Source organism: Pleuronectes platessa, chromosome 21, assembly GCF_947347685.1.
Source record: "Pleuronectes platessa chromosome 21, fPlePla1.1, whole genome shotgun sequence".
In the NCBI taxonomy this organism is placed as follows: domain Eukaryota; kingdom Metazoa; phylum Chordata; class Actinopteri; order Pleuronectiformes; family Pleuronectidae; genus Pleuronectes; species Pleuronectes platessa.
In genome coordinates, this window is record NC_070646.1 from 19447605 (window position 1) to 19472975 (window position 25371).

A 25371-nucleotide genomic window follows, 5' to 3' on the forward strand; every position below is an offset into this window, starting at 1 on the left:
GGATGTCCACGCCAAGCTTTTGGCGCAAATCTCCCTTGCTGTGGTACCCCGTTTGTAGGTGTGCATAACAATGGCTGCTGCTCATCACCTCCGCCTAAGCTCTCCTTTGTGGACACTTGATTTCTGACCTAGACAATTCTTTGACTTTTCACAATTTCATAAGGCTCAGCCATAAAGCAAAGCCTGCCAAAATTAGATTCAACTCATGTTTGTTCCTCTCCACGGAAGTCTTTAGTAAAAGGCGAAAGACTTGTGTGTTATGAAGAGAAACCAGAGTCAGCATGGCCCTCTGTTCGTGAGCAGCGGAGGAGCCTCTCCGTCACAGTCACCACCTACGCGGTGGGCCTCTCTTTGCTTTCCGCATGTCAGATTCTAGTATACAACATTCCCACCACGCCCCCATCTGCCAACCAAAATTATACAAGTCTTTATTTGCTCCTGCCCTGACTAGTGATTGGCTTTTAAGCCTTTTTAAGCGATACATCCCTGAACCACTTACATTGGGTCCAAAAAGCTGACTCTGCTTTCTCACCAAGTCTCCCAGAGGATCTTGAGTGAAAACCAGTTTCAGTTTTTGACAATCGCTTCTGATTCAATTTGGAATCCAGTTGAAGCTCATTGTGACCCCGTGCAGAGTCATGCATGATCACTTCACAAGGCAGTGAGTCATGAGAGCGGTTTTGAACACTTGTCAAACTCTGCCAGGCCATTCCCTCAGTTTCATTGACCCAGTGTAAAATTCACCTTTAAAACTCCACAATTGTTTGAGTGTTTGCTTTTCTACAAGGTAAGAACAGAGTGCACCGTTCCCAGCGGCACTGCAATGCTAGGTCGATGCGTGGAGAGAAGGGAGCAAGCTCCAAATTTCTGCTCCTCTTGCCAAAAATCTGCTTAATATGTAGCCCTCATATAAAGGACATATCAGATATTAAACTGATAAGAACAGATACTACACTTGATCTTAGCCAAAAGGCCGAGAAGCGATAATCCACAAGTGTTGGATGTCCACGCCAAGCTCTTGGCGCAAATCTCCCTTGCTGTGGTACCCCGTTTGTAGGTGTGCATAACAATGGCTGCTGCTCATCACCTCCGCCTAAGCTCTCCTTTGTGGACACTTGATTTCTGACCTAGACAATTCTTTGACTTTTCACAATTTCATAAGGCTCAGCCATAAAGCAAAGCCTGCCAAAAATAGATTCAACTCTAGTTTGTTCCTCTCCACGGAAGTCTTTAGTAAAAGGCGAAAGACTTGTGCGTTATGAAGAGAAACCAGAGTCAGCATGGCCCTCTGTTCGAGAGCAGCGGAGGAGCCTCTCGGTCACAGTCACCACCTACGCGGTGGGCCTCTCTTTGCTTTCCGCATGTCAGATTCTAGTATACAACATTCCCACCACGCCCCCATCTGCCAACCAAAATTATACAAGTCTTTATTTGCTCCTGCCCTGACTAGTGATTGGCTTTTAAGCCTTTTTAAGCGATACATCCCTGAACCACTTACATTGGGTCCAAAAAGCTGACTCTGCTTTCTCACCAAGTCTCCCAGAGGATCTTGAGTGAAAACCAGTTTCAGTTTTTGACAATCGCTTCTGATTCAATTTGGAATCCAGTTGAAGCTCATTGTGACCCCGTGCAGAGTCATGCATGATCACTTCACAAGGCAGTGAGTCATCAGAGCGGTTTTGCACACTTGTCAAACTCTGCCAGGCCATTCCCTCAGTTTCATTGACCCAGTGTAGAATTCACCTTTAAAACTCCACAATTGTTTGAGTGTTTGCTTTTCTACAAGGTAAGAACAGAGTGCACCGTTCCCAGCGGCACTGCAATGCTAGGTCGATGCTTGGAGAGAAGGGAGCAAGCTCCAAATTTCTGCTCCTCTTGCCAAAAATCTGCTTAATATGTAGTCCTCATATAGAGGACATATCAGATATTAAACTGAAAAGAACAGATACTACACTTGATCTTAGCCAAAAGGCCGAGAAGCGATAATCCACAAGTGTTGGATGTCCACGGCAAGCTCTTGGCGCAAATCTCACTTGCTGTGGTACCCCGTTTGTAGGTGTGCATAACAATGGCTGCGGCTCATCACCTCCGCCTAAGCTCTCCTTTGTGGACACTTGATTTCTGACCTAGACAATTCTTTGACTTTTCACAATTTCATAAGGCTCAGCCATAAAGCAAAGCCTGCCAAAAATAGATTCAACTCATGTTTGTTCCTCTCCACGGAAGTCTTTAATAAAAGGCGAAAGACTTGTGCGTTATGAAGAGAAACCAGAGTCAGCATTGCCCTCTGTTCGAGAGCAGCGGTGGAGCCTCTCGGTCACAGTCACCACCTACGCGGTGGGCCTCTCTTTGCTTTCCGCATGTCAGATTCTAGTATACAACATTCCCACCACGCCGCCATCTGCCAACCAAAATTATACAAGTCTTTATTTGCTCCTGCCCTGACTAGTGATTGGCTTTTAAGCCTTTTTAAGCGATACATCCCTGAACCAATTATATTGGGTCCAAAAAGCTGACTCTGCTTTCTCACCAAGTCTCCCAGAGGATCTTGAGTGAAAACCAGTTTCAGTTTTTGACAAACGCTTCTGATTCAATTTGGAATCCAGTTGAAGCTCATTGTGACCCCGTGCAGAGTCATGCATGATCACTTCACAAGGCAGTGAGTCATCAGAGCGGTTTTGCACACTTGTCAAACTCTGCCAGGCCATTCCCTCAGTTTCATTGACCCAGTGTAGAATTCACCTTTAAAACTCCACAATTGTTTGCTTTTCTACAAGGTAAGAACAGAGTGCACCGTTCCCAGCGGCACTGCAATGCTAGGTCGATGCGTGGAGAGAAGGGAGCAAGCTCCAAATTTCTGCTCCTCTTGCCAAAAATCTGCTTAATATGTAGCCCTCATATAAAGGACATATCAGACATTAAACTGATAAGAACAGATACTACACTTGATCTTAGCCAAAAGGCCGAGAAGCGATAATCCACAAGTGTTGGATGTCCACGCCAAGCTCTTGGCGCAAATCTCCCTTGCTGTGGTACCCCGTTTGTAGGTGTGCATAACAATGGCTGCTGCTCATCACCTCCGCCTAAGCTCTCCTTTGTGGACACTTGATTTCTGACCTAGACAATTCTTTGACTTTTCACAATTTCATAAGGCTCAGCCATAAAGCAAAGCCTGCCAAAATTAGATTCAACTCATGTTTGTTCCTCTCCACGGAAGTCTTTAGTAAAAGGCGAAAGACTTGTGCGTTATGAAGAGAAACCAGAGTCAGCATGGCCCTCTGTTCGAGAGCAGCGGTGGAGCCTCTCGGTCACAGTCACCACCTACGCGGTGGGCCTCTCTTTGCTTTCCGCATGTCAGATTCTAGTATACAACATTCCCAACACGCCCCCATCTGCCAACCAAAATTATACAAGTCTTTATTTGCTCCTGCCCTGACTAGTGATTGGCTTTTAAGCCTTTTTAAGCGATACATCCCTGAACCACTTACATTGGGTCCAAAAAGCTGACTCTGCTTTCTCACCAAGTCTCCCAGAGGATCTTTAGTGAAAACCAGTTTCAGTTTTTGACAAACGCTTCTGATTCAATTTGGAATCCAGTTGAAGCTCATTGTGACCCCGTGCAGAGTCATGCATGATCACTTCACAAGGCAGTGAGTCATCAGAGCGGTTTTGCACACTTGTCAAACTCTGCCAGGCCATTCCCTCAGTTTCATTGACCCAGTGTAGAATTCACCTTTAAAACTCCACAATTGTTTGCTTTTCTACAAGGTAAGAACAGAGTGCACCGTTCCCAGCGGCACTGCAATGCTAGGTCGATGCGTGGAGAGAAGGGAGCAAGCTCCAAATTTCTGCTCCTCTTGCCAAAAATCTGCTTAATACGTAGTCCTCATATAGAGGACATATCAGATATTAAACTGATAAGAACAGATACTACACTTGATCTTAGCCAAAAGGCCGAGAAGCGATAATCCACAAGTGTTGGATGTCCACGCCAAGCTCTTGGCGCAAATCTCCCTTGCTGTGGTACCCCGTTTGTAGGTGTGCATAACAATGGCTGCTGCTCATCACCTCCGCCTAAGCTCTCCTTTGTGGACACTTGATTTCTGACCTAGACAATTCTTTGACTTTTCACAATTTCATAAGGCTCAGCCATAAAGCAAAGCCTGCCAAAATTAGATTCAACTCATGTTTGTTCCTCTCCACGGAAGTCTTTAGTAAAAGGCGAAAGACTTGTGCGTTATGAAGAGAAACCAGAGTCAGCATGGCCCTCTGTTCGTGAGCAGCGGAGGAGCCTCTCCGTCACAGTCACCACCTACGCGGTGGGCCTCTCTTTGCTTTCCGCATGTCAGATTCTAGTATACAACATTCCCACCACGCCGCCATCTGCCAACCAAAATTATACAAGTCTTTATTTGCTCCTGCCCTGACTAGTGATTGGCTTTTAAGCCTTTTTAAGCGATACATCCCTGAACCAATTACATTGGGTCCAAAAAGCTGACTCTGCTTTCTCACCAAGTCTCCCAGAGGATCTTGAGTGAAAACCAGTTTCAGTTTTTGACAAACGCTTCTGATTCAATTTGGAATCCAGTTGAAGCTCATTGTGACCCCGTGCAGAGTCATGCATGATCACTTCACAAGGCAGTGAGTCATCAGAGCGGTTTTGCACACTTGTCAAACTCTGCCAGGCCATTCCCTCAGTTTCATTGACCCAGTGTAGAATTCACCTTTAAAACTCCACAATTGTTTGCTTTTCTACAAGGTAAGAACAGAGTGCACCGTTCCCAGCGGCACTGCAATGCTAGGTCGATGCGTGGAGAGAAGGGAGCAAGCTCCAAATTTCTGCTCCTCTTGCCAAAAATCTGCTTAATATGTAGTCCTCATATAGAGGACATATCAGATATTAAACTGAAAAGAACAGATACTACACTTGATCTTAGCCAAAAGGCCGAGAAGCGATAATCCACAAGTGTTGGATGTCCACGCCAAGCTCTTGGCGCAAATCTCCCTTGCTGTGGTACCCCGTTTGTAGGTGTGCATAACAATGGCTGCTGCTCATCACCTCCGCCTAAGCTCTCTTTTGTGGACACTTGATTTCTGACCTAGACAATTCTTTGACTTTTCACAATTTCATAAGGCTCAGCCATAAAGCAAAGCCTGCCAAAATTAGATTCAACTCATGTTTGTTCCTCTCCACGGAAGTCTTTAGTAAAAGGCGAAAGACTTGTGCGTTATGAAGAGAAACCAGAGTCAGCATGGCCCTCTGTTCGAGAGCAGCGGAGGAGCCTCTCCGTCACAGTCACCACCTACGCGGTGGGCCTCTCTTTGCTTTCCGCATGTCAGATTCTAGTATACAACATTCCCACCACGCCCCCATCTGCCAACCAAAATTATACAAGTCTTTATTTGCTCCTGCCCTGACTAGTGATTGGCTTTTAAGCCTTTTTAAGCGATACATCCCTGAACCACTTACATTGGGTCCAAAAAGCTGACTCTGCTTTCTCACCAAGTCTCCCAGAGGATCTTGAGTGAAAACCAGTTTCAGTTTTTGACAAACGCTTCTGATTCAATTTGGAATCCAGTTGAAGCTCATTGTGAACCTGTGCAGAGTCATGAATGATCACTTCACAAGGCAGTGAGTCATCAGAGCGGTTTTGCACACTTGTCAAACTCTGCCAGGCCAATCCCTCAGTTCCATTGACCCAGTGTAGAATTCACCTTTAAAACTCCACAATTGTTTGCTTTTCTACAAGGTAAGAACAGAGTGCACCGTTCCCAGCGGCACTGCAATGCTAGGTCGATGCGTGGAGAGAAGGGAGCAAGCTCCAAATTTCTGCTCCTCTTGCCAAAAATCTGCTTAATATGTAGCCCTCATATAAAGGACATATCAGATATTAAACTGATAAGAACAGATACTACACTTGATCTTAGCCAAAAGGCCGAGAAGCGATAATCCACAAGTGTTGGATGTCCACGCCAAGCTCTTGGCGCAAATCTCCCTTGCTGTGGTACCCCGTTTGTAGGTGTGCATAACAATGGCTGCTGCTCATCACCTCCGCCTAAGCTCTCCTTTGTGGACACTTGATTTCTGACCTAGACAATTCTTTGACTTTTCACAATTTCATAAGGCTCAGCCATAAAGCAAAGCCTGCCAAAAATAGATTCAACTCTAGTTTGTTCCTCTCCACGGAAGTCTTTAGTAAAAGGCGAAAGACTTGTGCGTTATGAAGAGAAACCAGAGTCAGCATGGCCCTCTGTTCGAGAGCAGCGGAGGAGCCTCTCCGTCACAGTCACCACCTACGCGGTGGGCCTCTCTTTGCTTTCCGCATGTCAGATTCTAGTATACAACATTCCCACCACGCCCCCATCTGCCAACCAAAATTATACAAGTCTTTATTTGCTCCTGCCCTGACTAGTGATTGGCTTTTAAGCCTTTTTAAGCGATACATCCCTGAACCACTTACATTGGGTCCAAAAAGCTGACTCTGCTTTGTCACCAAGTCTCCCAGAGGATCTTGAGTGAAAACCAGTTTCAGTTTTTGACAAACGCTTCTGATTCAATTTGGAATCCAGTTGAAGCTCATTGTGAACCTGTGAAGAGTCATGAATGATCACTTCACAAGGCAGTGAGTCATCAGAGCGGTTTTGCACACTTGTCAAACTCTGCCAGGCCAATCCCTCAGTTCCATTGACCCAGTGTAAAATTCACCTTTAAAACTCCACAATTGTTTGCTTTTCTACAAGGTAAGAACAGAGTGCACCGTTCCCAGCGGCACTGCAATGCTAGGTCGATGCGTGGAGAGAAGGGAGCAAGCTCCAAATTTCTGCTCCTCTTGCCAAAAATCTGCTTAATATGTAGCCCTAATATAAAGGACATATCAGATATTAAACTGATAAGAACAGATACTACACTTGATCTTAGCCAAAAGGCCGAGAAGCGATAATCCACAAGTGTTGGATGTCCACGCCAAGCTTTTGGCGCAAATCTCCCTTGCTGTGGTACCCCGTTTGTAGGTGTGCATAACAATGGCTGCTGCTCATCACCTCCGCCTAAGCTCTCCTTTGTGGACACTTGATTTCTGACCTAGACAATTCTTTGACTTTTCACAATTTCATAAGGCTCAGCCATAAAGCAAAGCCTGCCAAAATTAGATTCAACTCATGTTTGTTCCTCTCCACGGAAGTCTTTAGTAAAAGGCGAAAGACTTGTGTGTTATGAAGAGAAACCAGAGTCAGCATGGCCCTCTGTTCGTGAGCAGCGGAGGAGCCTCTCCGTCACAGTCACCACCTACGCGGTGGGCCTCTCTTTGCTTTCCGCATGTCAGATTCTAGTATACAACATTCCCACCACGCCCCCATCTGCCAACCAAAATTATACAAGTCTTTATTTGCTCCTGCCCTGACTAGTGATTGGCTTTTAAGCCTTTTTAAGCGATACATCCCTGAACCACTTACATTGGGTCCAAAAAGCTGACTCTGCTTTCTCACCAAGTCTCCCAGAGGATCTTGAGTGAAAACCAGTTTCAGTTTTTGACAATCGCTTCTGATTCAATTTGGAATCCAGTTGAAGCTCATTGTGACCCCGTGCAGAGTCATGCATGATCACTTCACAAGGCAGTGAGTCATGAGAGCGGTTTTGAACACTTGTCAAACTCTGCCAGGCCATTCCCTCAGTTTCATTGACCCAGTGTAAAATTCACCTTTAAAACTCCACAATTGTTTGAGTGTTTGCTTTTCTACAAGGTAAGAACAGAGTGCACCGTTCCCAGCGGCACTGCAATGCTAGGTCGATGCGTGGAGAGAAGGGAGCAAGCTCCAAATTTCTGCTCCTCTTGCCAAAAATCTGCTTAATATGTAGCCCTCATATAAAGGACATATCAGATATTAAACTGATAAGAACAGATACTACACTTGATCTTAGCCAAAAGGCCGAGAAGCGATAATCCACAAGTGTTGGATGTCCACGCCAAGCTCTTGGCGCAAATCTCCCTTGCTGTGGTACCCCGTTTGTAGGTGTGCATAACAATGGCTGCTGCTCATCACCTCCGCCTAAGCTCTCCTTTGTGGACACTTGATTTCTGACCTAGACAATTCTTTGACTTTTCACAATTTCATAAGGCTCAGCCATAAAGCAAAGCCTGCCAAAATTAGATTCAACTCATGTTTGTTCCTCTCCACGGAAGTCTTTAGTAAAAGGCGAAAGACTTGTGCGTTATGAAGAGAAACCAGAGTCAGCATGGCCCTCTGTTCGAGAGCAGCGGTGGAGCCTCTCGGTCACAGTCACCACCTACGCGGTGGGCCTCTCTTTGCTTTCCGCATGTCAGATTCTAGTATACAACATTCCCACCACGCCGCCATCTGCCAACCAAAATTATACAAGTCTTTATTTGCTCCTGCCCTGACTAGTGATTGGCTTTTAAGCCTTTTTAAGCGATACATCCCTGAACCACTTACATTGGGTCCAAAAAGCTGACTCTGCTTTCTCACCAAGTCTCTCAGAGGATCTTGAGTGAAAACCAGTTTCAGTTTTTGACAATCGCTTCTGATTCAATTTGGAATCCAGTTGAAGCTCATTGTGACCCCGTGCAGAGTCATGCATGATCACTTCACAAGGCAGTGAGTCATCAGAGCGGTTTTGCACACTTGTCAAACTCTGCCAGGCCATTCCCTCAGTTTCATTGACCCAGTGTAGAATTCACCTTTAAAACTCCACAATTGTTTGAGTGTTTGCTTTTCTACAAGGTAAGAACAGAGTGCACCGTTCCCAGCGGCACTGCAATGCTAGGTCGATGCTTGGAGAGAAGGGAGCAAGCTCCAAATTTCTGCTCCTCTTGCCAAAAATCTGCTTAATATGTAGTCCTCATATAGAGGACATATCAGATATTAAACTGAAAAGAACAGATACTACACTTGATCTTAGCCAAAAGGCCGAGAAGCGATAATCCACAAGTGTTGGATGTCCACGGCAAGCTCTTGGCGCAAATCTCCCTTGCTGTGGTACCCCGTTTGTAGGTGTGCATAACAATGGCTGCGGCTCATCACCTCCGCCTAAGCTCTCCTTTGTGGACACTTGATTTCTGACCTAGACAATTCTTTGACTTTTCACAATTTCATAAGGCTCAGCCATAAAGCAAAGCCTGCCAAAAATAGATTCAACTCATGTTTGTTCCTCTCCACGGAAGTCTTTAGTAAAAGGCGAAAGACTTGTGCGTTATGAAGAGAAACCAGAGTCAGCATGGCCCTCTGTTCGAGAGCAGCGGAGGAGCCTCTCCGTCACAGTCACCACCTACGCGGTGGGCCTCTCTTTGCTTTCCGCATGTCAGATTCTAGTATACAACATTCCCACCACGCCCCCATCTGCCAACCAAAATTATACAAGTCTTTATTTGCTCCTGCCCTGACTAGTGATTGGCTTTTAAGCCTTTTTAAGCGATACATCCCTGAACCACTTACATTGGGTCCAAAAAGCTGACTCTGCTTTGTCACCAAGTCTCCCAGAGGATCTTGAGTGAAAACCAGTTTCAGTTTTTGACAAACGCTTCTGATTCAATTTGGAATCCAGTTGAAGCTCATTGTGAACCTGTGAAGAGTCATGAATGATCACTTCACAAGGCAGTGAGTCATCAGAGCGGTTTTGCACACTTGTCAAACTCTGCCAGGCCAATCCCTCAGTTCCATTGACCCAGTGTAAAATTCACCTTTAAAACTCCACAATTGTTTGCTTTTCTACAAGGTAAGAACAGAGTGCACCGTTCCCAGCGGCACTGCAATGCTAGGTCGATGCGTGGAGAGAAGGGAGCAAGCTCCAAATTTCTGCTCCTCTTGCCAAAAATCTGCTTAATATGTAGCCCTAATATAAAGGACATATCAGATATTAAACTGATAAGAACAGATACTACACTTGATCTTAGCCAAAAGGCCGAGAAGCGATAATCCACAAGTGTTGGATGTCCACGCCAAGCTTTTGGCGCAAATCTCCCTTGCTGTGGTACCCCGTTTGTAGGTGTGCATAACAATGGCTGCTGCTCATCACCTCCGCCTAAGCTCTCCTTTGTGGACACTTGATTTCTGACCTAGACAATTCTTTGACTTTTCACAATTTCATAAGGCTCAGCCATAAAGCAAAGCCTGCCAAAATTAGATTCAACTCATGTTTGTTCCTCTCCACGGAAGTCTTTAGTAAAAGGCGAAAGACTTGTGTGTTATGAAGAGAAACCAGAGTCAGCATGGCCCTCTGTTCGTGAGCAGCGGAGGAGCCTCTCCGTCACAGTCACCACCTACGCGGTGGGCCTCTCTTTGCTTTCCGCATGTCAGATTCTAGTATACAACATTCCCACCACGCCCCCATCTGCCAACCAAAATTATACAAGTCTTTATTTGCTCCTGCCCTGACTAGTGATTGGCTTTTAAGCCTTTTTAAGCGATACATCCCTGAACCACTTACATTGGGTCCAAAAAGCTGACTCTGCTTTCTCACCAAGTCTCCCAGAGGATCTTGAGTGAAAACCAGTTTCAGTTTTTGACAATCGCTTCTGATTCAATTTGGAATCCAGTTGAAGCTCATTGTGACCCCGTGCAGAGTCATGCATGATCACTTCACAAGGCAGTGAGTCATGAGAGCGGTTTTGAACACTTGTCAAACTCTGCCAGGCCATTCCCTCAGTTTCATTGACCCAGTGTAAAATTCACCTTTAAAACTCCACAATTGTTTGAGTGTTTGCTTTTCTACAAGGTAAGAACAGAGTGCACCGTTCCCAGCGGCACTGCAATGCTAGGTCGATGCGTGGAGAGAAGGGAGCAAGCTCCAAATTTCTGCTCCTCTTGCCAAAAATCTGCTTAATATGTAGCCCTCATATAAAGGACATATCAGATATTAAACTGATAAGAACAGATACTACACTTGATCTTAGCCAAAAGGCCGAGAAGCGATAATCCACAAGTGTTGGATGTCCACGCCAAGCTCTTGGCGCAAATCTCCCTTGCTGTGGTACCCCGTTTGTAGGTGTGCATAACAATGGCTGCTGCTCATCACCTCCGCCTAAGCTCTCCTTTGTGGACACTTGATTTCTGACCTAGACAATTCTTTGACTTTTCACAATTTCATAAGGCTCAGCCATAAAGCAAAGCCTGCCAAAATTAGATTCAACTCATGTTTGTTCCTCTCCACGGAAGTCTTTAGTAAAAGGCGAAAGACTTGTGCGCTATGAAGAGAAACCAGAGTCAGCATGGCCCTCTGTTCGAGAGCAGCGGTGGAGCCTCTCGGTCACAGTCACCACCTACGCGGTGGGCCTCTCTTTGCTTTCCGCATGTCAGATTCTAGTATACAACATTCCCACCACGCCGCCATCTGCCAACCAAAATTATACAAGTCTTTATTTGCTCCTGCCCTGACTAGTGATTGGCTTTTAAGCCTTTTTAAGCGATACATCCCTGAACCACTTACATTGGGTCCAAAAAGCTGACTCTGCTTTCTCACCAAGTCTCTCAGAGGATCTTGAGTGAAAACCAGTTTCAGTTTTTGACAATCGCTTCTGATTCAATTTGGAATCCAGTTGAAGCTCATTGTGACCCCGTGCAGAGTCATGCATGATCACTTCACAAGGCAGTGAGTCATCAGAGCGGTTTTGCACACTTGTCAAACTCTGCCAGGCCATTCCCTCAGTTTCATTGACCCAGTGTAGAATTCACCTTTAAAACTCCACAATTGTTTGAGTGTTTGCTTTTCTACAAGGTAAGAACAGAGTGCACCGTTCCCAGCGGCACTGCAATGCTAGGTCGATGCTTGGAGAGAAGGGAGCAAGCTCCAAATTTCTGCTCCTCTTGCCAAAAATCTGCTTAATATGTAGTCCTCATATAGAGGACATATCAGATATTAAACTGAAAAGAACAGATACTACACTTGATCTTAGCCAAAAGGCCGAGAAGCGATAATCCACAAGTGTTGGATGTCCACGGCAAGCTCTTGGCGCAAATCTCCCTTGCTGTGGTACCCCGTTTGTAGGTGTGCATAACAATGGCTGCGGCTCATCACCTCCGCCTAAGCTCTCCTTTGTGGACACTTGATTTCTGACCTAGACAATTCTTTGACTTTTCACAATTTCATAAGGCTCAGCCATAAAGCAAAGCCTGCCAAAAATAGATTCAACTCATGTTTGTTCCTCTCCACGGAAGTCTTTAATAAAAGGCGAAAGACTTGTGCGTTATGAAGAAAAACCAGAGTCAGCATTGCCCTCTGTTCGAGAGCAGCGGTGGAGCCTCTCGGTCACAGTCACCACCTACGCGGTGGGCCTCTCTTTGCTTTCCGCATGTCAGATTCTAGTATACAACATTCCCACCACGCCGCAATCTGCCAACCAAAATTTGACAAGTCTTTATTTGCTCCTGCCCTGACTAGTGATTGGCTTTTAAGCCTTTTTAAGCGATACATCCCTGAACCAATTACATTGGGTCCAAAAAGCTGACTCTGCTTTCTCACCAAGTCTCCCAGAGGATCTTGAGTGAAAACCAGTTTCAGTTTTTGACAAACGCTTCTGATTCAATTTGGAATCCAGTTGAAGCTCATTGTGAACCTGTGCAGAGTCATGCATGATCACTTCACAAGGCAGTGAGTCATCAGAGCGGTTTTGCACACTTGTCAAACTCTGCCAGGCCATTCCCTCAGTTTCATTGACCCAGTGTAGAATTCACCTTTAAAACTCCACAATTGTTTGCTTTTCTACAAGGTAAGAACAGAGTGCACCGTTCCCAGCGGCACTGCAATGCTAGGTCGATGCGTGGAGAGAAGGGAGCAAGCTCCAAATTTCTGCTCCTCTTGCCAAAAATCTGCTTAATATGTAGTCCTCATATAGAGGACATATCAGATATTAAACTGATAAGAACAGATACTACACTTGATCTTAGCCAAAAGGCCGAGAAGCGATAATCCACAAGTGTTGGATGTCCACGCCAAGCTCTTGGCGCAAATCTCCCTTGCTGTGGTACCCCGTTTGTAGGTGTGCATAACAATGGCTGCTGCTCATCACCTCCGCCTAAGCTCTCCTTTGTGGACACTTGATTTCTGACCTAGACAATTCTTTGACTTTTCACAATTTCATAAGGCTCAGCCATAAAGCAAAGCCTGCCAAAATTAGATTCAACTCATGTTTGTTCCTCTCCACGGAAGTCTTTAGTAAAAGGCGAAAGACTTGTGCGTTATGAAGAGAAACCAGAGTCAGCATGGCCCTCTGTTCGAGAGCAGCGGAGGAGCCTCTCGGTCACAGTCACCACCTACGCGGTGGGCCTCTCTTTGCTTTCCGCATGTCAGATTCTAGTATACAACATTCCCACCACGCCCCCATCTGCCAACCAAAATTATACAAGTCTTTATTTGCTCCTGCCCTGACTAGTGATTGGCTTTTAAGCCTTTTTAAGCGATACATCCCTGAACCACTTACATTGGGTCCAAAAAGTTGACTCTGCTTTCTCAACAAGTCTCCCAGAGGATCTTGAGTGAAAACCAGTTTCAGTTTTTGACAAACGCTTCTGATTCAATTTGGAATCCAGTTGAAGCTCATTGTGACCCCGTGCAGAGTCATGCATAATCACTTCACAAGGCAGTGAGTCATCAGAGCGGTTTTGCACACTTGTCAAACTCTGCCAGGCCATTCCCTCAGTTTCATTGACCCAGTGTAGAATTCACCTTTAAAACTCCACAATTGTTTGAGTGTTTGCTTTTCTACAAGGTAAGAACAGAGTGCACCGTTCCCAGCGGCACTGCAATGCTAGGTCGATGCGTGGAGAGAAGGGAGCAAGCTCCAAATTTCTGCTCCTCTTGCCAAAAATCTGCTTAATATGTAGTCCTCATATAGAGGACATATCAGATATTAAACTGATAAGAACAGATACTACACTTGATCTTAGCCAAAAGGCCGAGAAGCGATAATCCACAAGTGTTGGATGTCCACGCCAAGCTCTTGGCGCAAATCTCCCTTGCTGTGGTACCCCGTTTGTAGGTGTGCATAACAATGGCTGCTGCTCATCACCTCCGCCTAAGCTCTCCTTTGTGGACACTTGATTTCTGACCTAGACAATTCTTTGACTTTTCACAATTTCATAAGGCTCAGCCATAAAGCAAAGCCTGCCAAAATTAGATTCAACTCATGTTTGTTCCTCTCCACGGAAGTCTTTAGTAAAAGGCGAAAGACTTGTGCGTTATGAAGAGAAACCAGAGTCAGCATGGCCCTCTGTTCGAGAGCAGCGGAGGAGCCTCTCGGTCACAGTCACCACCTACGCGGTGGGCCTCTCTTTGCTTTCCGCATGTCAGATTCTAGTATACAACATTCCCACCACGCCCCCATCTGCCAACCAAAATTATACAAGTCTTTATTTGCTCCTGCCCTGACTAGTGATTGGCTTTTAAGCCTTTTTAAGCGATACATCCCTGAACCACTTACATTGGGTCCAAAAAGTTGACTCTGCTTTCTCAACAAGTCTCCCAGAGGATCTTGAGTGAAAACCAGTTTCAGTTTTTGACAAACGCTTCTGATTCAATTTGGAATCCAGTTGAAGCTCATTGTGACCCCGTGCAGAGTCATGCATAATCACTTCACAAGGCAGTGAGTCATCAGAGCGGTTTTGCACACTTGTCAAACTCTGCCAGGCCATTCCCTCAGTTTCATTGACCCAGTGTAGAATTCACCTTTAAAACTCCACAATTGTTTGCTTTTCTACAAGGTAAGAACAGAGTGCACCGTTCCCAGCGGCACTGCAATGCTAGGTCGATGCGTGGAGAGAAGGGAGCAAGCTCCAAATTTCTGCTCCTCTTGCCAAAAATCTGCTTAATATGTAGCCCTCATATAAAGGACATATCAGATATTAAACTGATAAGAACAGATACTACACTTGATCTTAGCCAAAAGGCCGAGAAGCGATAATCCACAAGTGTTGGATGTCCACGCCAAGCTTTTGGCGCAAATCTCCCTTGCTGTGGTACCCCGTTTGTAGGTGTGCATAACAATGGCTGCTGCTCATCACCTCCACCTAAGCTCTCCTTTGTGGACACTTGATTTCTGACCTAGACAATTCTTTGACTTTTCACAATTTCATAAGGCTCAGCCATAAAGCAAAGCCTGCCAAAATTAGATTCAACTCATGTTTGTTCCTCTCCACGGAAGTCTTTAGTAAAAGGCGAAAGACTTGTGTGTTATGAAGAGAAACCAGAGTCAGCATGGCCCTCTGTTCGTGAGCAGCGGAGGAGCCTCTCCGTCACAGTCACCACCTACGCGGTGGGCCTCTCTTTGCTTTCCGCATGTCAGATTCTAGTATACAACATTCCCACCACGCCCCCATCTGCCAACCAAAATTATACAAGTCTTTATTTGCTCCTGCCCTGACTAGTGATTGGCTTTTAAGCCTTTTTAAGCGATACATCCCTGAACCACTTACATTGGGTCCAAAAAGCTGACTCTGCTTTCTCACCAAGTCTCCCAGAGGATCTTGAGTGAAAACCAGTTTCAGTTTTTGACAATCGCTTCTGATTCAATTTGGAATCCAGTTGAAGCTCATTGTGACCCCGTGCAGAGTCATGCATGATCACTTCACAAGGCAGTGAGTCATGAGAGCGGTTTTGAACACTTGTCAAACTCTGCCAGGCCATTCCCTCAGTTTCATTGACCCAGTGTAAAATTCACCTTTAAAACTCCACAATTGTTTGAGTGTTTGCTTTTCTACAAGGTAAGAACAGAGTGCACCGTTCCCAGCGGCACTGCAATGCTAGGTCGATGCGTGGAGAGAAGGGAGCAAGCTCCAAATTTCTGCTCCTCTTGCCAAAAATCTGCTTAATATGTAGCCCTCATATAAAGGACATATCAGATATTAAACTGATAAGAACAGATACTACACTTGATCTTAGCCAAAAGGCCGAGAAGCGATAATCCACAAGTGTTGGATGTCCACGCCAAGCTCTTGGCGCAAATCTCCCTTGCTGTGGTACCCCGTTTGTAGGTGTGCATAACAATGGCTGCTGCTCATCACCTCCGCCTAAGCTCTCCTTTGTGGACACTTGATTTCTGACCTAGACAATTCTTTGACTTTTCACAATTTCATAAGGCTCAGCCATAAAGCAAAGCCTGCCAAAATTAGATTCAACTCATGTTTGTTCCTCTCCACGGAAGTCTTTAGTAAAAGGCGAAAGACTTGTGCGTTATGAAGAGAAACCAGAGTCAGCATGGCCCTCTGTTCGAGAGCAGCGGTGGAGCCTCTCGGTCACAGTCACCACCTACGCGGTGGGCCTCTCTTTGCTTTCCGCATGTCAGATTCTAGTATACAACATTCCCACCACGCCGCCATCTGCCAACCAAAATTATACAAGTCTTTATTTGCTCCTGCCCTGACTAGTGATTGGCTTTTAAGCCTTTTTAAGCGATACATCCCTGAACCACTTACATTGGGTCCAAAAAGCTGACTCTGCTTTCTCACCAAGTCTCTCAGAGGATCTTGAGTGAAAACCAGTTTCAGTTTTTGACAATCGCTTCTGATTCAATTTGGAATCCAGTTGAAGCTCATTGTGACCCCGTGCAGAGTCATGCATGATCACTTCACAAGGCAGTGAGTCATCAGAGCGGTTTTGCACACTTGTCAAACTCTGCCAGGCCATTCCCTCAGTTTCATTGACCCAGTGTAGAATTCACCTTTAAAACTCCACAATTGTTTGAGTGTTTGCTTTTCTACAAGGTAAGAACAGAGTGCACCGTTCCCAGCGGCACTGCAATGCTAGGTCGATGCTTGGAGAGAAGGGAGCAAGCTCCAAATTTCTGCTCCTCTTGCCAAAAATCTGCTTAATATGTAGTCCTCATATAGAGGACATATCAGATATTAAACTGAAAAGAACAGATACTACACTTGATCTTAGCCAAAAGGCCGAGAAGCGATAATCCACAAGTGTTGGATGTCCACGGCAAGCTCTTGGCGCAAATCTCCCTTGCTGTGGTACCCCGTTTGTAGGTGTGCATAACAATGGCTGCGGCTCATCACCTCCGCCTAAGCTCTCCTTTGTGGACACTTGATTTCTGACCTAGACAATTCTTTGACTTTTCACAATTTCATAAGGCTCAGCCATAAAGCAAAGCCTGCCAAAAATAGATTCAACTCATGTTTGTTCCTCTCCACGGAAGTCTTTAATAAAAGGCGAAAGACTTGTGCGTTATGAAGAAAAACCAGAGTCAGCATTGCCCTCTGTTCGAGAGCAGCGGTGGAGCCTCTCGGTCACAGTCACCACCTACGCGGTGGGCCTCTCTTTGCTTTCCGCATGTCAGATTCTAGTATACAACATTCCCACCACGCCGCAATCTGCCAACCAAAATTTGACAAGTCTTTATTTGCTCCTGCCCTGACTAGTGATTGGCTTTTAAGCCTTTTTAAGCGATACATCCCTGAACCAATTACATTGGGTCCAAAAAGCTGACTCTGCTTTCTCACCAAGTCTCCCAGAGGATCTTGAGTGAAAACCAGTTTCAGTTTTTGACAAACGCTTCTGATTCAATTTGGAATCCAGTTGAAGCTCATTGTGAACCTGTGCAGAGTCATGCATGATCACTTCACAAGGCAGTGAGTCATCAGAGCGGTTTTGCACACTTGTCAAACTCTGCCAGGCCATTCCCTCAGTTTCATTGACCCAGTGTAGAATTCACCTTTAAAACTCCACAATTGTTTGCTTTTCTACAAGGTAAGAACAGAGTGCACCGTTCCCAGCGGCACTGCAATGCTAGGTCGATGCGTGGAGAGAAGGGAGCAAGCTCCAAATTTCTGCTCCTCTTGCCAAAAATCTGCTTAATATGTAGTCCTCATATAGAGGACATATCAGATATTAAACTGATAAGAACAGATACTACACTTGATCTTAGCCAAAAGGCCGAGAAGCGATAATCCACAAGTGTTGGATGTCCACGCCAAGCTCTTGGCGCAAATCTCCCTTGCTGTGGTACCCCGTTTGTAGGTGTGCATAACAATGGCTGCTGCTCATCACCTCCGCCTAAGCTCTCCTTTGTGGACACTTGATTTCTGACCTAGACAATTCTTTGACTTTTCACAATTTCATAAGGCTCAGCCATAAAGCAAAGCCTGCCAAAATTAGATTCAACTCATGTTTGTTCCTCTCCACGGAAGTCTTTAGTAAAAGGCGAAAGACTTGTGCGTTATGAAGAGAAACCAGAGTCAGCATGGCCCTCTGTTCGAGAGCAGCGGAGGAGCCTCTCGGTCACAGTCACCACCTACGCGGTGGGCCTCTCTTTGCTTTCCGCATGTCAGATTCTAGTATACAACATTCCCACCACGCCCCCATCTGCCAACCAAAATTATACAAGTCTTTATTTGCTCCTGCCCTGACTAGTGATTGGCTTTTAAGCCTTTTTAAGCGATACATCCCTGAACCACTTACATTGGGTCCAAAAAGTTGACTCTGCTTTCTCAACAAGTCTCCCAGAGGATCTTGAGTGAAAACCAGTTTCAGTTTTTGACAAACGCTTCTGATTCAATTTGGAATCCAGTTGAAGCTCATTGTGACCCCGTGCAGAGTCATGCATAATCACTTCACAAGGCAGTGAGTCATCAGAGCGGTTTTGCACACTTGTCAAACTCTGCCAGGCCATTCCCTCAGTTTCATTGACCCAGTGTAGAATTCACCTTTAAAACTCCACAATTGTTTGAGTGTTTGCTTTTCTACAAGGTAAGAACAGAGTGCACCGTTCCCAGCGGCACTGCAATGCTAGGTCGATGCGTGGAGAGAAGGGAGCAAGCTCCAAATTTCTGCTCCTCTTGCCAAAAATCTGCTTAATATGTAGTCCTCATATAGAGGACATATCAGATATTAAACTGATAAGAACAGATACTACACTTGATCTTAGCCAAAAGGCCGAGAAGCGATAATCCACAAGTGTTGGATGTCCACGCCAAGCTCTTGGCGCAAATCTCCCTTGCTGTGGTACCCCGTTTGTAGGTGTGCATAACAATGGCTGCTGCTCATCACCTCCGCCTAAGCTCTCCTTTGTGGACACTTGATTTCTGACCTAGACAATTCTTTGACTTTTCACAATTTCATAAGGCTCAGCCATAAAGCAAAGCCTGCCAAAATTAGATTCAACTCATGTTTGTTCCTCTCCACGGAAGTCTTTAGTAAAAGGCGAAAGACTTGTGCGTTATGAAGAGAAACCAGAGTCAGCATGGCCCTCTGTTCGAGAGCAGCGGAGGAGCCTCTCGGTCACAGTCACCACCTACGCGGTGGGCCTCTCTTTGCTTTCCGCATGTCAGATTCTAGTATACAACATTCCCACCACGCCCCCATCTGCCAACCAAAATTATACAAGTCTTTATTTGCTCCTGCCCTGACTAGTGATTGGCTTTTAAGCCTTTTTAAGCGATACATCCCTGAACCACTTACATTGGGTCCAAAAAGTTGACTCTGCTTTCTCAACAAGTCTCCCAGAGGATCTTGAGTGAAAACCAGTTTCAGTTTTTGACAAACGCTTCTGATTCAATTTGGAATCCAGTTGAAGCTCATTGTGACCCCGTGCAGAGTCATGCATAATCACTTCACAAGGCAGTGAGTCATCAGAGCGGTTTTGCACACTTGTCAAACTCTGCCAGGCCATTCCCTCAGTTTCATTGACCCAGTGTAGAATTCACCTTTAAAACTCCACAATTGTTTGCTTTTCTACAAGGTAAGAACAGAGTGCACCGTTCCCAGCGGCACTGCAATGCTAGGTCGATGCGTGGAGAGAAGGGAGCAAGCTCCAAATTTCTGCTCCTCTTGCCAAAAATCTGCTTAATACGTAGTCCTCATATAGAGGACATATCAGATATTAAACTGATAAGAACAGATACTACACTTGATCTTAGCCAAAAGGCCGAGAAGCGATAATCCACAAGTGTTGGATGTCCACGCCAAGCTCTTGGCGCAAATCTCCCTTGCTGTGGTACCCCGTTTGTAGGTGTGCATAACAATGGCTGCTGCTCATCACCTCCGCCTAAGCTCTCCTTTGTGGACACTTGATTTCTGACCTAGACAATTCTTTGACTTTTCACAATTTCATAAGGCTCAGCCATAAAGCAAAGCCTGCCAAAATTAGATTCAACTCATGTTTGTTCCTCTCCACGGAAGTCTTTAGTAAAAGGCGAAAGACTTGTGCGTTATGAAGAGAAACCAGAGTCAGCATGGCCCTCTGTTCGTGAGCAGCGGAGGAGCCTCTCCGTCACAGTCACCACCTACGCGGTGGGCCTCTCTTTGCTTTCCGCATGTCAGATTCTAGTATACAACATTCCCACCACGCCGCCATCTGCCAACCAAAATTATACAAGTCTTTATTTGCTCCTGCCCTGACTAGTGATTGGCTTTTAAGCCTTTTTAAGCGATACATCCCTGAACCAATTACATTGGGTCCAAAAAGCTGACTCTGCTTTCTCACCAAGTCTCCCAGAGGATCTTGAGTGAAAACCAGTTTCAGTTTTTGACAAACGCTTCTGATTCAATTTGGAATCCAGTTGAAGCTCATTGTGACCCCGTGCAGAGTCATGCATGATCACTTCACAAGGCAGAGAGTCATCAGAGCGGTTTTGCACACTTGTCAAACTCTGCCAGGCCATTCCCTCAGTTTCATTGACCCAGTGTAGAATTCACCTTTAAAACTCCACAATTGTTTGCTTTTCTACAAGGTAAGAACAGAGTGCACCGTTCCCAGCGGCACTGCAATGCTAGGTCGATGCGTGGAGAGAAGGGAGCAAGCTCCAAATTTCTGCTCCTCTTGCCAAAAATCTGCTTAATATGTAGTCCTCATATAGAGGACATATCAGATATTAAACTGAAAAGAACAGATACTACACTTGATCTTAGCCAAAAGGCCGAGAAGCGATAATCCACAAGTGTTGGATGTCCACGCCAAGCTCTTGGCGCAAATCTCCCTTGCTGTGGTACCCCGTTTGTAGGTGTGCATAACAATGGCTGCTGCTCATCACCTCCGCCTAAGCTCTCTTTTGTGGACACTTGATTTCTGACCTAGACAATTCTTTGACTTTTCACAATTTCATAAGGCTCAGCCATAAAGCAAAGCCTGCCAAAATTAGATTCAACTCATGTTTGTTCCTCTCCACGGAAGTCTTTAGTAAAAGGCGAAAGACTTGTGCGTTATGAAGAGAAACCAGAGTCAGCATGGCCCTCTGTTCGAGAGCAGCGGAGGAGCCTCTCCGTCACAGTCACCACCTACGCGGTGGGCCTCTCTTTGCTTTCCGCATGTCAGATTCTAGTATACAACATTCCCACCACGCCCCCATCTGCCAACCAAAATTATACAAGTCTTTATTTGCTCCTGCCCTGACTAGTGATTGGCTTTTAAGCCTTTTTAAGCGATACATCCCTGAACCACTTACATTGGGTCCAAAAAGCTGACTCTGCTTTCTCACCAAGTCTCCCAGAGGATCTTGAGTGAAAACCAGTTTCAGTTTTTGACAAACGCTTCTGATTCAATTTGGAATCCAGTTGAAGCTCATTGTGAACCTGTGCAGAGTCATGAATGATCACTTCACAAGGCAGTGAGTCATCAGAGCGGTTTTGCACACTTGTCAAACTCTGCCAGGCCAATCCCTCAGTTCCATTGACCCAGTGTAGAATTCACCTTTAAAACTCCACAATTGTTTGCTTTTCTACAAGGTAAGAACAGAGTGCACCGTTCCCAGCGGCACTGCAATGCTAGGTCGATGCGTGGAGAGAAGGGAGCAAGCTCCAAATTTCTGCTCCTCTTGCCAAAAATCTGCTTAATATGTAGCCCTCATATAAAGGACATATCAGATATTAAACTGATAAGAACAGATACTACACTTGATCTTAGCCAAAAGGCCGAGAAGCGATAATCCACAAGTGTTGGATGTCCACGCCAAGCTCTTGGCGCAAATCTCCCTTGCTGTGGTACCCCGTTTGTAGGTGTGCATAACAATGGCTGCTGCTCATCACCTCCGCCTAAGCTCTCCTTTGTGGACACTTGATTTCTGACCTAGACAATTCTTTGACTTTTCACAATTTCATAAGGCTCAGCCATAAAGCAAAGCCTGCCAAAAATAGATTCAACTCTAGTTTGTTCCTCTCCACGGAAGTCTTTAGTAAAAGGCGAAAGACTTGTGCGTTATGAAGAGAAACCAGAGTCAGCATGGCCCTCTGTTCGAGAGCAGCGGAGGAGCCTCTCCGTCACAGTCACCACCTACGCGGTGGGCCTCTCTTTGCTTTCCGCATGTCAGATTCTAGTATACAACATTCCCACCACGCCCCCATCTGCCAACCAAAATTATACAAGTCTTTATTTGCTCCTGCCCTGACTAGTGATTGGCTTTTAAGCCTTTTTAAGCGATACATCCCTGAACCACTTACATTGGGTCCAAAAAGCTGACTCTGCTTTGTCACCAAGTCTCCCAGAGGATCTTGAGTGAAAACCAGTTTCAGTTTTTGACAAACGCTTCTGATTCAATTTGGAATCCAGTTGAAGCTCATTGTGAACCTGTGAAGAGTCATGAATGATCACTTCACAAGGCAGTGAGTCATCAGAGCGGTTTTGCACACTTGTCAAACTCTGCCAGGCCAATCCCTCAGTTCCATTGACCCAGTGTAAAATTCACCTTTAAAACTCCACAATTGTTTGCTTTTCTACAAGGTAAGAACAGAGTGCACCGTTCCCAGCGGCACTGCAATGCTAGGTCGATGCGTGGAGAGAAGGGAGCAAGCTCCAAATTTCTGCTCCTCTTGCCAAAAATCTGCTTAATATGTAGCCCTCATATAAAGGACATATCAGATATTAAACTGATAAGAACAGATACTACACTTGATCTTAGCCAAAAGGCCGAGAAGCGATAATCCACAAGTGTTGGATGTCCACGCCAAGCTCTTGGCGCAAATCTCCCTTGCTGTGGTACCCCGTTTGTAGGTGTGCATAACAATGGCTGCGGCTCATCACCTCCGCCTAAGCTCTCCTTTGTGGACACTTGATTTCTGACCTAGACAATTCTTTGACTTTTCACAATTTCATAAGGCTCAGCCATAAAGCAAAGCCTGCCAAAAATAGATTCAACTCATGTTTGTTCCTCTCCACGGAAGTCTTTAATAAAAGGCGAAAGACTTGTGCGTTATGAAGAGAAACCAGAGTCAGCATTGCCCTCTGTTCGAGAGCAGCGGTGGAGCCTCTCGGTCACAGTCACCACCTACGCGGTGGGCCTCTCTTTGCTTTCCGCATGTCAGATTCTAGTATACAACATTCCCACCACGCCGCCATCTGCCAACCAAAATTATACAAGTCTTTATTTGCTCCTGCCCTGACTAGTGATTGGCTTTTAAGCCTTTTTAAGCGATACATCCCTGAACCAATTACATTGGGTCCAAAAAGCTGACTCTGCTTTCTCACCAAGTCTCCCAGAGGATCTTGAGTGAAAACCAGTTTCAGTTTTTGACAAACGCTTCTGATTCAATTTGGAATCCAGTTGAAGCTCATTGTGACCCCGTGCAGAGTCATGCATGATCACTTCACAAGGCAGTGAGTCATCAGAGCGGTTTTGCACACTTGTCAAACTCTGCCAGGCCATTCCCTCAGTTTCATTGACCCAGTGTAGAATTCACCTTTAAAACTCCACAATTGTTTGCTTTTCTACAAGGTAAGAACAGAGTGCACCGTTCCCAGCGGCACTGCAATGCTAGGTCGATGCGTGGAGAGAAGGGAGCAAGCTCCAAATTTCTGCTCCTCTTGCCAAAAATCTGCTTAATATGTAGCCCTCATATAAAGGACATATCAGACATTAAACTGATAAGAACAGATACTACACTTGATCTTAGCCAAAAGGCCGAGAAGCGATAATCCACAAGTGTTGGATGTCCACGCCAAGCTCTTGGCGCAAATCTCCCTTGCTGTGGTACCCCGTTTGTAGGTGTGCATAACAATGGCTGCTGCTCATCACCTCCGCCTAAGCTCTCCTTTGTGGACACTTGATTTCTGACCTAGACAATTCTTTGACTTTTCACAATTTCATAAGGCTCAGCCATAAAGCAAAGCCTGCCAAAAATAGATTCAACTCTAGTTTGTTCCTCTCCACGGAAGTCTTTAGTAAAAGGCGAAAGACTTGTGCGTTATGAAGAGAAACCAGAGTCAGCATGGCCCTCTGTTCGAGAGCAGCGGTGGAGCCTCTCGGTCACAGTCACCACCTACGCGGTGGGCCTCTCTTTGCTTTCCGCATGTCAGATTCTAGTATACAACATTCCCAACACGCCCCCATCTGCCAACCAAAATTATACAAGTCTTTATTTGCTCCTGCCCTGACTAGTGATTGGCTTTTAAGCCTTTTTAAGCGATACATCCCTGAACCACTTACATTGGGTCCAAAAAGCTGACTCTGCTTTCTCACCAAGTCTCCCAGAGGATCTTTAGTGAAAACCAGTTTCAGTTTTTGACAAACGCTTCTGATTCAATTTGGAATCCAGTTGAAGCTCATTGTGACCCCGTGCAGAGTCATGCATGATCACTTCACAAGGCAGTGAGTCATCAGAGCGGTTTTGCACACTTGTCAAACTCTGCCAGGCCATTCCCTCAGTTTCATTGACCCAGTGTAGAATTCACCTTTAAAACTCCACAATTGTTTGCTTTTCTACAAGGTAAGAACAGAGTGCACCGTTCCCAGCGGCACTGCAATGCTAGGTCGATGCGTGGAGAGAAGGGAGCAAGCTCCAAATTTCTGCTCCTCTTGCCAAAAATCTGCTTAATACGTAGTCCTCATATAGAGGACATATCAGATATTAAACTGATAAGAACAGATACTACACTTGATCTTAGCCAAAAGGCCGAGAAGCGATAATCCACAAGTGTTGGATGTCCACGCCAAGCTCTTGGCGCAAATCTCCCTTGCTGTGGTACCCCGTTTGTAGGTGTGCATAACAATGGCTGCTGCTCATCACCTCCGCCTAAGCTCTCCTTTGTGGACACTTGATTTCTGACCTAGACAATTCTTTGACTTTTCACAATTTCATAAGGCTCAGCCATAAAGCAAAGCCTGCCAAAATTAGATTCAACTCATGTTTGTTCCTCTCCACGGAAGTCTTTAGTAAAAGGCGAAAGACTTGTGCGTTATGAAGAGAAACCAGAGTCAGCATGGCCCTCTGTTCGTGAGCAGCGGAGGAGCCTCTCCGTCACAGTCACCACCTACGCGGTGGGCCTCTCTTTGCTTTCCGCATGTCAGATTCTAGTATACAACATTCCCACCACGCCGCCATCTGCCAACCAAAATTATACAAGTCTTTATTTGCTCCTGCCCTGACTAGTGATTGGCTTTTAAGCCTTTTTAAGCGATACATCCCTGAACCAATTACATTGGGTCCAAAAAGCT

At 45.5% G+C, this 25371-nt stretch overlaps 51 non-coding genes across 51 annotated transcripts; all 51 read right to left on the reverse strand.

Moving 5' to 3' along the window:
* Positions 1-162: 162 nt before the first annotated feature.
* On the reverse strand, positions 163-279 carry LOC128427909 (U5 spliceosomal RNA). Its single transcript, XR_008333745.1, has one exon. It is a non-coding gene; the product is annotated as a U5 spliceosomal RNA (small nuclear RNA).
* Positions 280-793: 514 nt separating this feature from the next.
* Positions 794-985, reverse strand: LOC128427499 (U2 spliceosomal RNA). Its single transcript, XR_008333397.1, has one exon. It is a non-coding gene; the product is annotated as a U2 spliceosomal RNA (small nuclear RNA).
* A 180-nt stretch (positions 986-1165) lies between these two features.
* Positions 1166-1278, reverse strand: LOC128427706 (U5 spliceosomal RNA). The gene has a single exon (XR_008333562.1). It is a non-coding gene; the product is annotated as a U5 spliceosomal RNA (small nuclear RNA).
* Positions 1279-1792: 514 nt separating this feature from the next.
* On the reverse strand, positions 1793-1984 carry LOC128427549 (U2 spliceosomal RNA). The gene has a single exon (XR_008333443.1). It is a non-coding gene; the product is annotated as a U2 spliceosomal RNA (small nuclear RNA).
* A 180-nt stretch (positions 1985-2164) lies between these two features.
* LOC128427941 (U5 spliceosomal RNA) lies at positions 2165-2277 on the reverse strand. Its single transcript, XR_008333774.1, has one exon. It is a non-coding gene; the product is annotated as a U5 spliceosomal RNA (small nuclear RNA).
* A 506-nt stretch (positions 2278-2783) lies between these two features.
* LOC128427580 (U2 spliceosomal RNA) lies at positions 2784-2975 on the reverse strand. The gene has a single exon (XR_008333471.1). It is a non-coding gene; the product is annotated as a U2 spliceosomal RNA (small nuclear RNA).
* A 176-nt stretch (positions 2976-3151) lies between these two features.
* On the reverse strand, positions 3152-3268 carry LOC128427856 (U5 spliceosomal RNA). The gene has a single exon (XR_008333697.1). It is a non-coding gene; the product is annotated as a U5 spliceosomal RNA (small nuclear RNA).
* Positions 3269-3774: 506 nt separating this feature from the next.
* LOC128427859 (U2 spliceosomal RNA) lies at positions 3775-3966 on the reverse strand. The gene has a single exon (XR_008333700.1). It is a non-coding gene; the product is annotated as a U2 spliceosomal RNA (small nuclear RNA).
* Positions 3967-4142: 176 nt separating this feature from the next.
* Positions 4143-4259, reverse strand: LOC128427857 (U5 spliceosomal RNA). The gene has a single exon (XR_008333698.1). It is a non-coding gene; the product is annotated as a U5 spliceosomal RNA (small nuclear RNA).
* Positions 4260-4765: 506 nt separating this feature from the next.
* Positions 4766-4957, reverse strand: LOC128427470 (U2 spliceosomal RNA). The gene has a single exon (XR_008333371.1). It is a non-coding gene; the product is annotated as a U2 spliceosomal RNA (small nuclear RNA).
* A 176-nt stretch (positions 4958-5133) lies between these two features.
* LOC128427858 (U5 spliceosomal RNA) lies at positions 5134-5250 on the reverse strand. The gene has a single exon (XR_008333699.1). It is a non-coding gene; the product is annotated as a U5 spliceosomal RNA (small nuclear RNA).
* Positions 5251-5756: 506 nt separating this feature from the next.
* LOC128427500 (U2 spliceosomal RNA) lies at positions 5757-5948 on the reverse strand. The gene has a single exon (XR_008333398.1). It is a non-coding gene; the product is annotated as a U2 spliceosomal RNA (small nuclear RNA).
* A 180-nt stretch (positions 5949-6128) lies between these two features.
* Positions 6129-6241, reverse strand: LOC128427707 (U5 spliceosomal RNA). The gene has a single exon (XR_008333563.1). It is a non-coding gene; the product is annotated as a U5 spliceosomal RNA (small nuclear RNA).
* A 506-nt stretch (positions 6242-6747) lies between these two features.
* Positions 6748-6939, reverse strand: LOC128427568 (U2 spliceosomal RNA). The gene has a single exon (XR_008333460.1). It is a non-coding gene; the product is annotated as a U2 spliceosomal RNA (small nuclear RNA).
* Positions 6940-7115: 176 nt separating this feature from the next.
* On the reverse strand, positions 7116-7232 carry LOC128427910 (U5 spliceosomal RNA). The gene has a single exon (XR_008333746.1). It is a non-coding gene; the product is annotated as a U5 spliceosomal RNA (small nuclear RNA).
* A 514-nt stretch (positions 7233-7746) lies between these two features.
* Positions 7747-7938, reverse strand: LOC128427501 (U2 spliceosomal RNA). Its single transcript, XR_008333399.1, has one exon. It is a non-coding gene; the product is annotated as a U2 spliceosomal RNA (small nuclear RNA).
* Positions 7939-8114: 176 nt separating this feature from the next.
* Positions 8115-8231, reverse strand: LOC128427860 (U5 spliceosomal RNA). Its single transcript, XR_008333701.1, has one exon. It is a non-coding gene; the product is annotated as a U5 spliceosomal RNA (small nuclear RNA).
* Positions 8232-8745: 514 nt separating this feature from the next.
* On the reverse strand, positions 8746-8937 carry LOC128427551 (U2 spliceosomal RNA). The gene has a single exon (XR_008333445.1). It is a non-coding gene; the product is annotated as a U2 spliceosomal RNA (small nuclear RNA).
* Positions 8938-9117: 180 nt separating this feature from the next.
* LOC128427771 (U5 spliceosomal RNA) lies at positions 9118-9230 on the reverse strand. The gene has a single exon (XR_008333620.1). It is a non-coding gene; the product is annotated as a U5 spliceosomal RNA (small nuclear RNA).
* Positions 9231-9736: 506 nt separating this feature from the next.
* LOC128427569 (U2 spliceosomal RNA) lies at positions 9737-9928 on the reverse strand. The gene has a single exon (XR_008333461.1). It is a non-coding gene; the product is annotated as a U2 spliceosomal RNA (small nuclear RNA).
* Positions 9929-10104: 176 nt separating this feature from the next.
* On the reverse strand, positions 10105-10221 carry LOC128427911 (U5 spliceosomal RNA). Its single transcript, XR_008333747.1, has one exon. It is a non-coding gene; the product is annotated as a U5 spliceosomal RNA (small nuclear RNA).
* Positions 10222-10735: 514 nt separating this feature from the next.
* Positions 10736-10927, reverse strand: LOC128427503 (U2 spliceosomal RNA). Its single transcript, XR_008333401.1, has one exon. It is a non-coding gene; the product is annotated as a U2 spliceosomal RNA (small nuclear RNA).
* Positions 10928-11103: 176 nt separating this feature from the next.
* On the reverse strand, positions 11104-11220 carry LOC128427893 (U5 spliceosomal RNA). The gene has a single exon (XR_008333731.1). It is a non-coding gene; the product is annotated as a U5 spliceosomal RNA (small nuclear RNA).
* A 514-nt stretch (positions 11221-11734) lies between these two features.
* On the reverse strand, positions 11735-11926 carry LOC128427552 (U2 spliceosomal RNA). The gene has a single exon (XR_008333446.1). It is a non-coding gene; the product is annotated as a U2 spliceosomal RNA (small nuclear RNA).
* Positions 11927-12106: 180 nt separating this feature from the next.
* LOC128427951 (U5 spliceosomal RNA) lies at positions 12107-12219 on the reverse strand. Its single transcript, XR_008333783.1, has one exon. It is a non-coding gene; the product is annotated as a U5 spliceosomal RNA (small nuclear RNA).
* A 506-nt stretch (positions 12220-12725) lies between these two features.
* LOC128427478 (U2 spliceosomal RNA) lies at positions 12726-12917 on the reverse strand. Its single transcript, XR_008333378.1, has one exon. It is a non-coding gene; the product is annotated as a U2 spliceosomal RNA (small nuclear RNA).
* A 176-nt stretch (positions 12918-13093) lies between these two features.
* On the reverse strand, positions 13094-13210 carry LOC128427861 (U5 spliceosomal RNA). The gene has a single exon (XR_008333702.1). It is a non-coding gene; the product is annotated as a U5 spliceosomal RNA (small nuclear RNA).
* A 514-nt stretch (positions 13211-13724) lies between these two features.
* Positions 13725-13916, reverse strand: LOC128427490 (U2 spliceosomal RNA). Its single transcript, XR_008333389.1, has one exon. It is a non-coding gene; the product is annotated as a U2 spliceosomal RNA (small nuclear RNA).
* A 176-nt stretch (positions 13917-14092) lies between these two features.
* LOC128427862 (U5 spliceosomal RNA) lies at positions 14093-14209 on the reverse strand. Its single transcript, XR_008333703.1, has one exon. It is a non-coding gene; the product is annotated as a U5 spliceosomal RNA (small nuclear RNA).
* Positions 14210-14715: 506 nt separating this feature from the next.
* On the reverse strand, positions 14716-14907 carry LOC128427504 (U2 spliceosomal RNA). The gene has a single exon (XR_008333402.1). It is a non-coding gene; the product is annotated as a U2 spliceosomal RNA (small nuclear RNA).
* Positions 14908-15083: 176 nt separating this feature from the next.
* LOC128427912 (U5 spliceosomal RNA) lies at positions 15084-15200 on the reverse strand. The gene has a single exon (XR_008333748.1). It is a non-coding gene; the product is annotated as a U5 spliceosomal RNA (small nuclear RNA).
* A 514-nt stretch (positions 15201-15714) lies between these two features.
* LOC128427505 (U2 spliceosomal RNA) lies at positions 15715-15906 on the reverse strand. Its single transcript, XR_008333403.1, has one exon. It is a non-coding gene; the product is annotated as a U2 spliceosomal RNA (small nuclear RNA).
* A 176-nt stretch (positions 15907-16082) lies between these two features.
* On the reverse strand, positions 16083-16199 carry LOC128427863 (U5 spliceosomal RNA). Its single transcript, XR_008333704.1, has one exon. It is a non-coding gene; the product is annotated as a U5 spliceosomal RNA (small nuclear RNA).
* A 514-nt stretch (positions 16200-16713) lies between these two features.
* LOC128427554 (U2 spliceosomal RNA) lies at positions 16714-16905 on the reverse strand. The gene has a single exon (XR_008333447.1). It is a non-coding gene; the product is annotated as a U2 spliceosomal RNA (small nuclear RNA).
* A 180-nt stretch (positions 16906-17085) lies between these two features.
* Positions 17086-17198, reverse strand: LOC128427952 (U5 spliceosomal RNA). Its single transcript, XR_008333784.1, has one exon. It is a non-coding gene; the product is annotated as a U5 spliceosomal RNA (small nuclear RNA).
* Positions 17199-17704: 506 nt separating this feature from the next.
* Positions 17705-17896, reverse strand: LOC128427502 (U2 spliceosomal RNA). The gene has a single exon (XR_008333400.1). It is a non-coding gene; the product is annotated as a U2 spliceosomal RNA (small nuclear RNA).
* A 176-nt stretch (positions 17897-18072) lies between these two features.
* LOC128427865 (U5 spliceosomal RNA) lies at positions 18073-18189 on the reverse strand. The gene has a single exon (XR_008333705.1). It is a non-coding gene; the product is annotated as a U5 spliceosomal RNA (small nuclear RNA).
* Positions 18190-18703: 514 nt separating this feature from the next.
* On the reverse strand, positions 18704-18895 carry LOC128427514 (U2 spliceosomal RNA). Its single transcript, XR_008333411.1, has one exon. It is a non-coding gene; the product is annotated as a U2 spliceosomal RNA (small nuclear RNA).
* Positions 18896-19071: 176 nt separating this feature from the next.
* Positions 19072-19188, reverse strand: LOC128427866 (U5 spliceosomal RNA). The gene has a single exon (XR_008333706.1). It is a non-coding gene; the product is annotated as a U5 spliceosomal RNA (small nuclear RNA).
* A 506-nt stretch (positions 19189-19694) lies between these two features.
* Positions 19695-19886, reverse strand: LOC128427871 (U2 spliceosomal RNA). Its single transcript, XR_008333711.1, has one exon. It is a non-coding gene; the product is annotated as a U2 spliceosomal RNA (small nuclear RNA).
* Positions 19887-20062: 176 nt separating this feature from the next.
* LOC128427867 (U5 spliceosomal RNA) lies at positions 20063-20179 on the reverse strand. Its single transcript, XR_008333707.1, has one exon. It is a non-coding gene; the product is annotated as a U5 spliceosomal RNA (small nuclear RNA).
* Positions 20180-20685: 506 nt separating this feature from the next.
* On the reverse strand, positions 20686-20877 carry LOC128427471 (U2 spliceosomal RNA). The gene has a single exon (XR_008333372.1). It is a non-coding gene; the product is annotated as a U2 spliceosomal RNA (small nuclear RNA).
* A 176-nt stretch (positions 20878-21053) lies between these two features.
* LOC128427868 (U5 spliceosomal RNA) lies at positions 21054-21170 on the reverse strand. Its single transcript, XR_008333708.1, has one exon. It is a non-coding gene; the product is annotated as a U5 spliceosomal RNA (small nuclear RNA).
* Positions 21171-21676: 506 nt separating this feature from the next.
* On the reverse strand, positions 21677-21868 carry LOC128427506 (U2 spliceosomal RNA). Its single transcript, XR_008333404.1, has one exon. It is a non-coding gene; the product is annotated as a U2 spliceosomal RNA (small nuclear RNA).
* Positions 21869-22048: 180 nt separating this feature from the next.
* On the reverse strand, positions 22049-22161 carry LOC128427708 (U5 spliceosomal RNA). Its single transcript, XR_008333564.1, has one exon. It is a non-coding gene; the product is annotated as a U5 spliceosomal RNA (small nuclear RNA).
* A 506-nt stretch (positions 22162-22667) lies between these two features.
* Positions 22668-22859, reverse strand: LOC128427507 (U2 spliceosomal RNA). The gene has a single exon (XR_008333405.1). It is a non-coding gene; the product is annotated as a U2 spliceosomal RNA (small nuclear RNA).
* Positions 22860-23039: 180 nt separating this feature from the next.
* LOC128427924 (U5 spliceosomal RNA) lies at positions 23040-23152 on the reverse strand. The gene has a single exon (XR_008333758.1). It is a non-coding gene; the product is annotated as a U5 spliceosomal RNA (small nuclear RNA).
* A 506-nt stretch (positions 23153-23658) lies between these two features.
* Positions 23659-23850, reverse strand: LOC128427581 (U2 spliceosomal RNA). The gene has a single exon (XR_008333472.1). It is a non-coding gene; the product is annotated as a U2 spliceosomal RNA (small nuclear RNA).
* A 180-nt stretch (positions 23851-24030) lies between these two features.
* LOC128427710 (U5 spliceosomal RNA) lies at positions 24031-24143 on the reverse strand. Its single transcript, XR_008333565.1, has one exon. It is a non-coding gene; the product is annotated as a U5 spliceosomal RNA (small nuclear RNA).
* A 506-nt stretch (positions 24144-24649) lies between these two features.
* LOC128427883 (U2 spliceosomal RNA) lies at positions 24650-24841 on the reverse strand. The gene has a single exon (XR_008333722.1). It is a non-coding gene; the product is annotated as a U2 spliceosomal RNA (small nuclear RNA).
* A 176-nt stretch (positions 24842-25017) lies between these two features.
* Positions 25018-25134, reverse strand: LOC128427869 (U5 spliceosomal RNA). Its single transcript, XR_008333709.1, has one exon. It is a non-coding gene; the product is annotated as a U5 spliceosomal RNA (small nuclear RNA).
* Between the last annotated feature and the right edge of the window lie 237 nt (positions 25135-25371).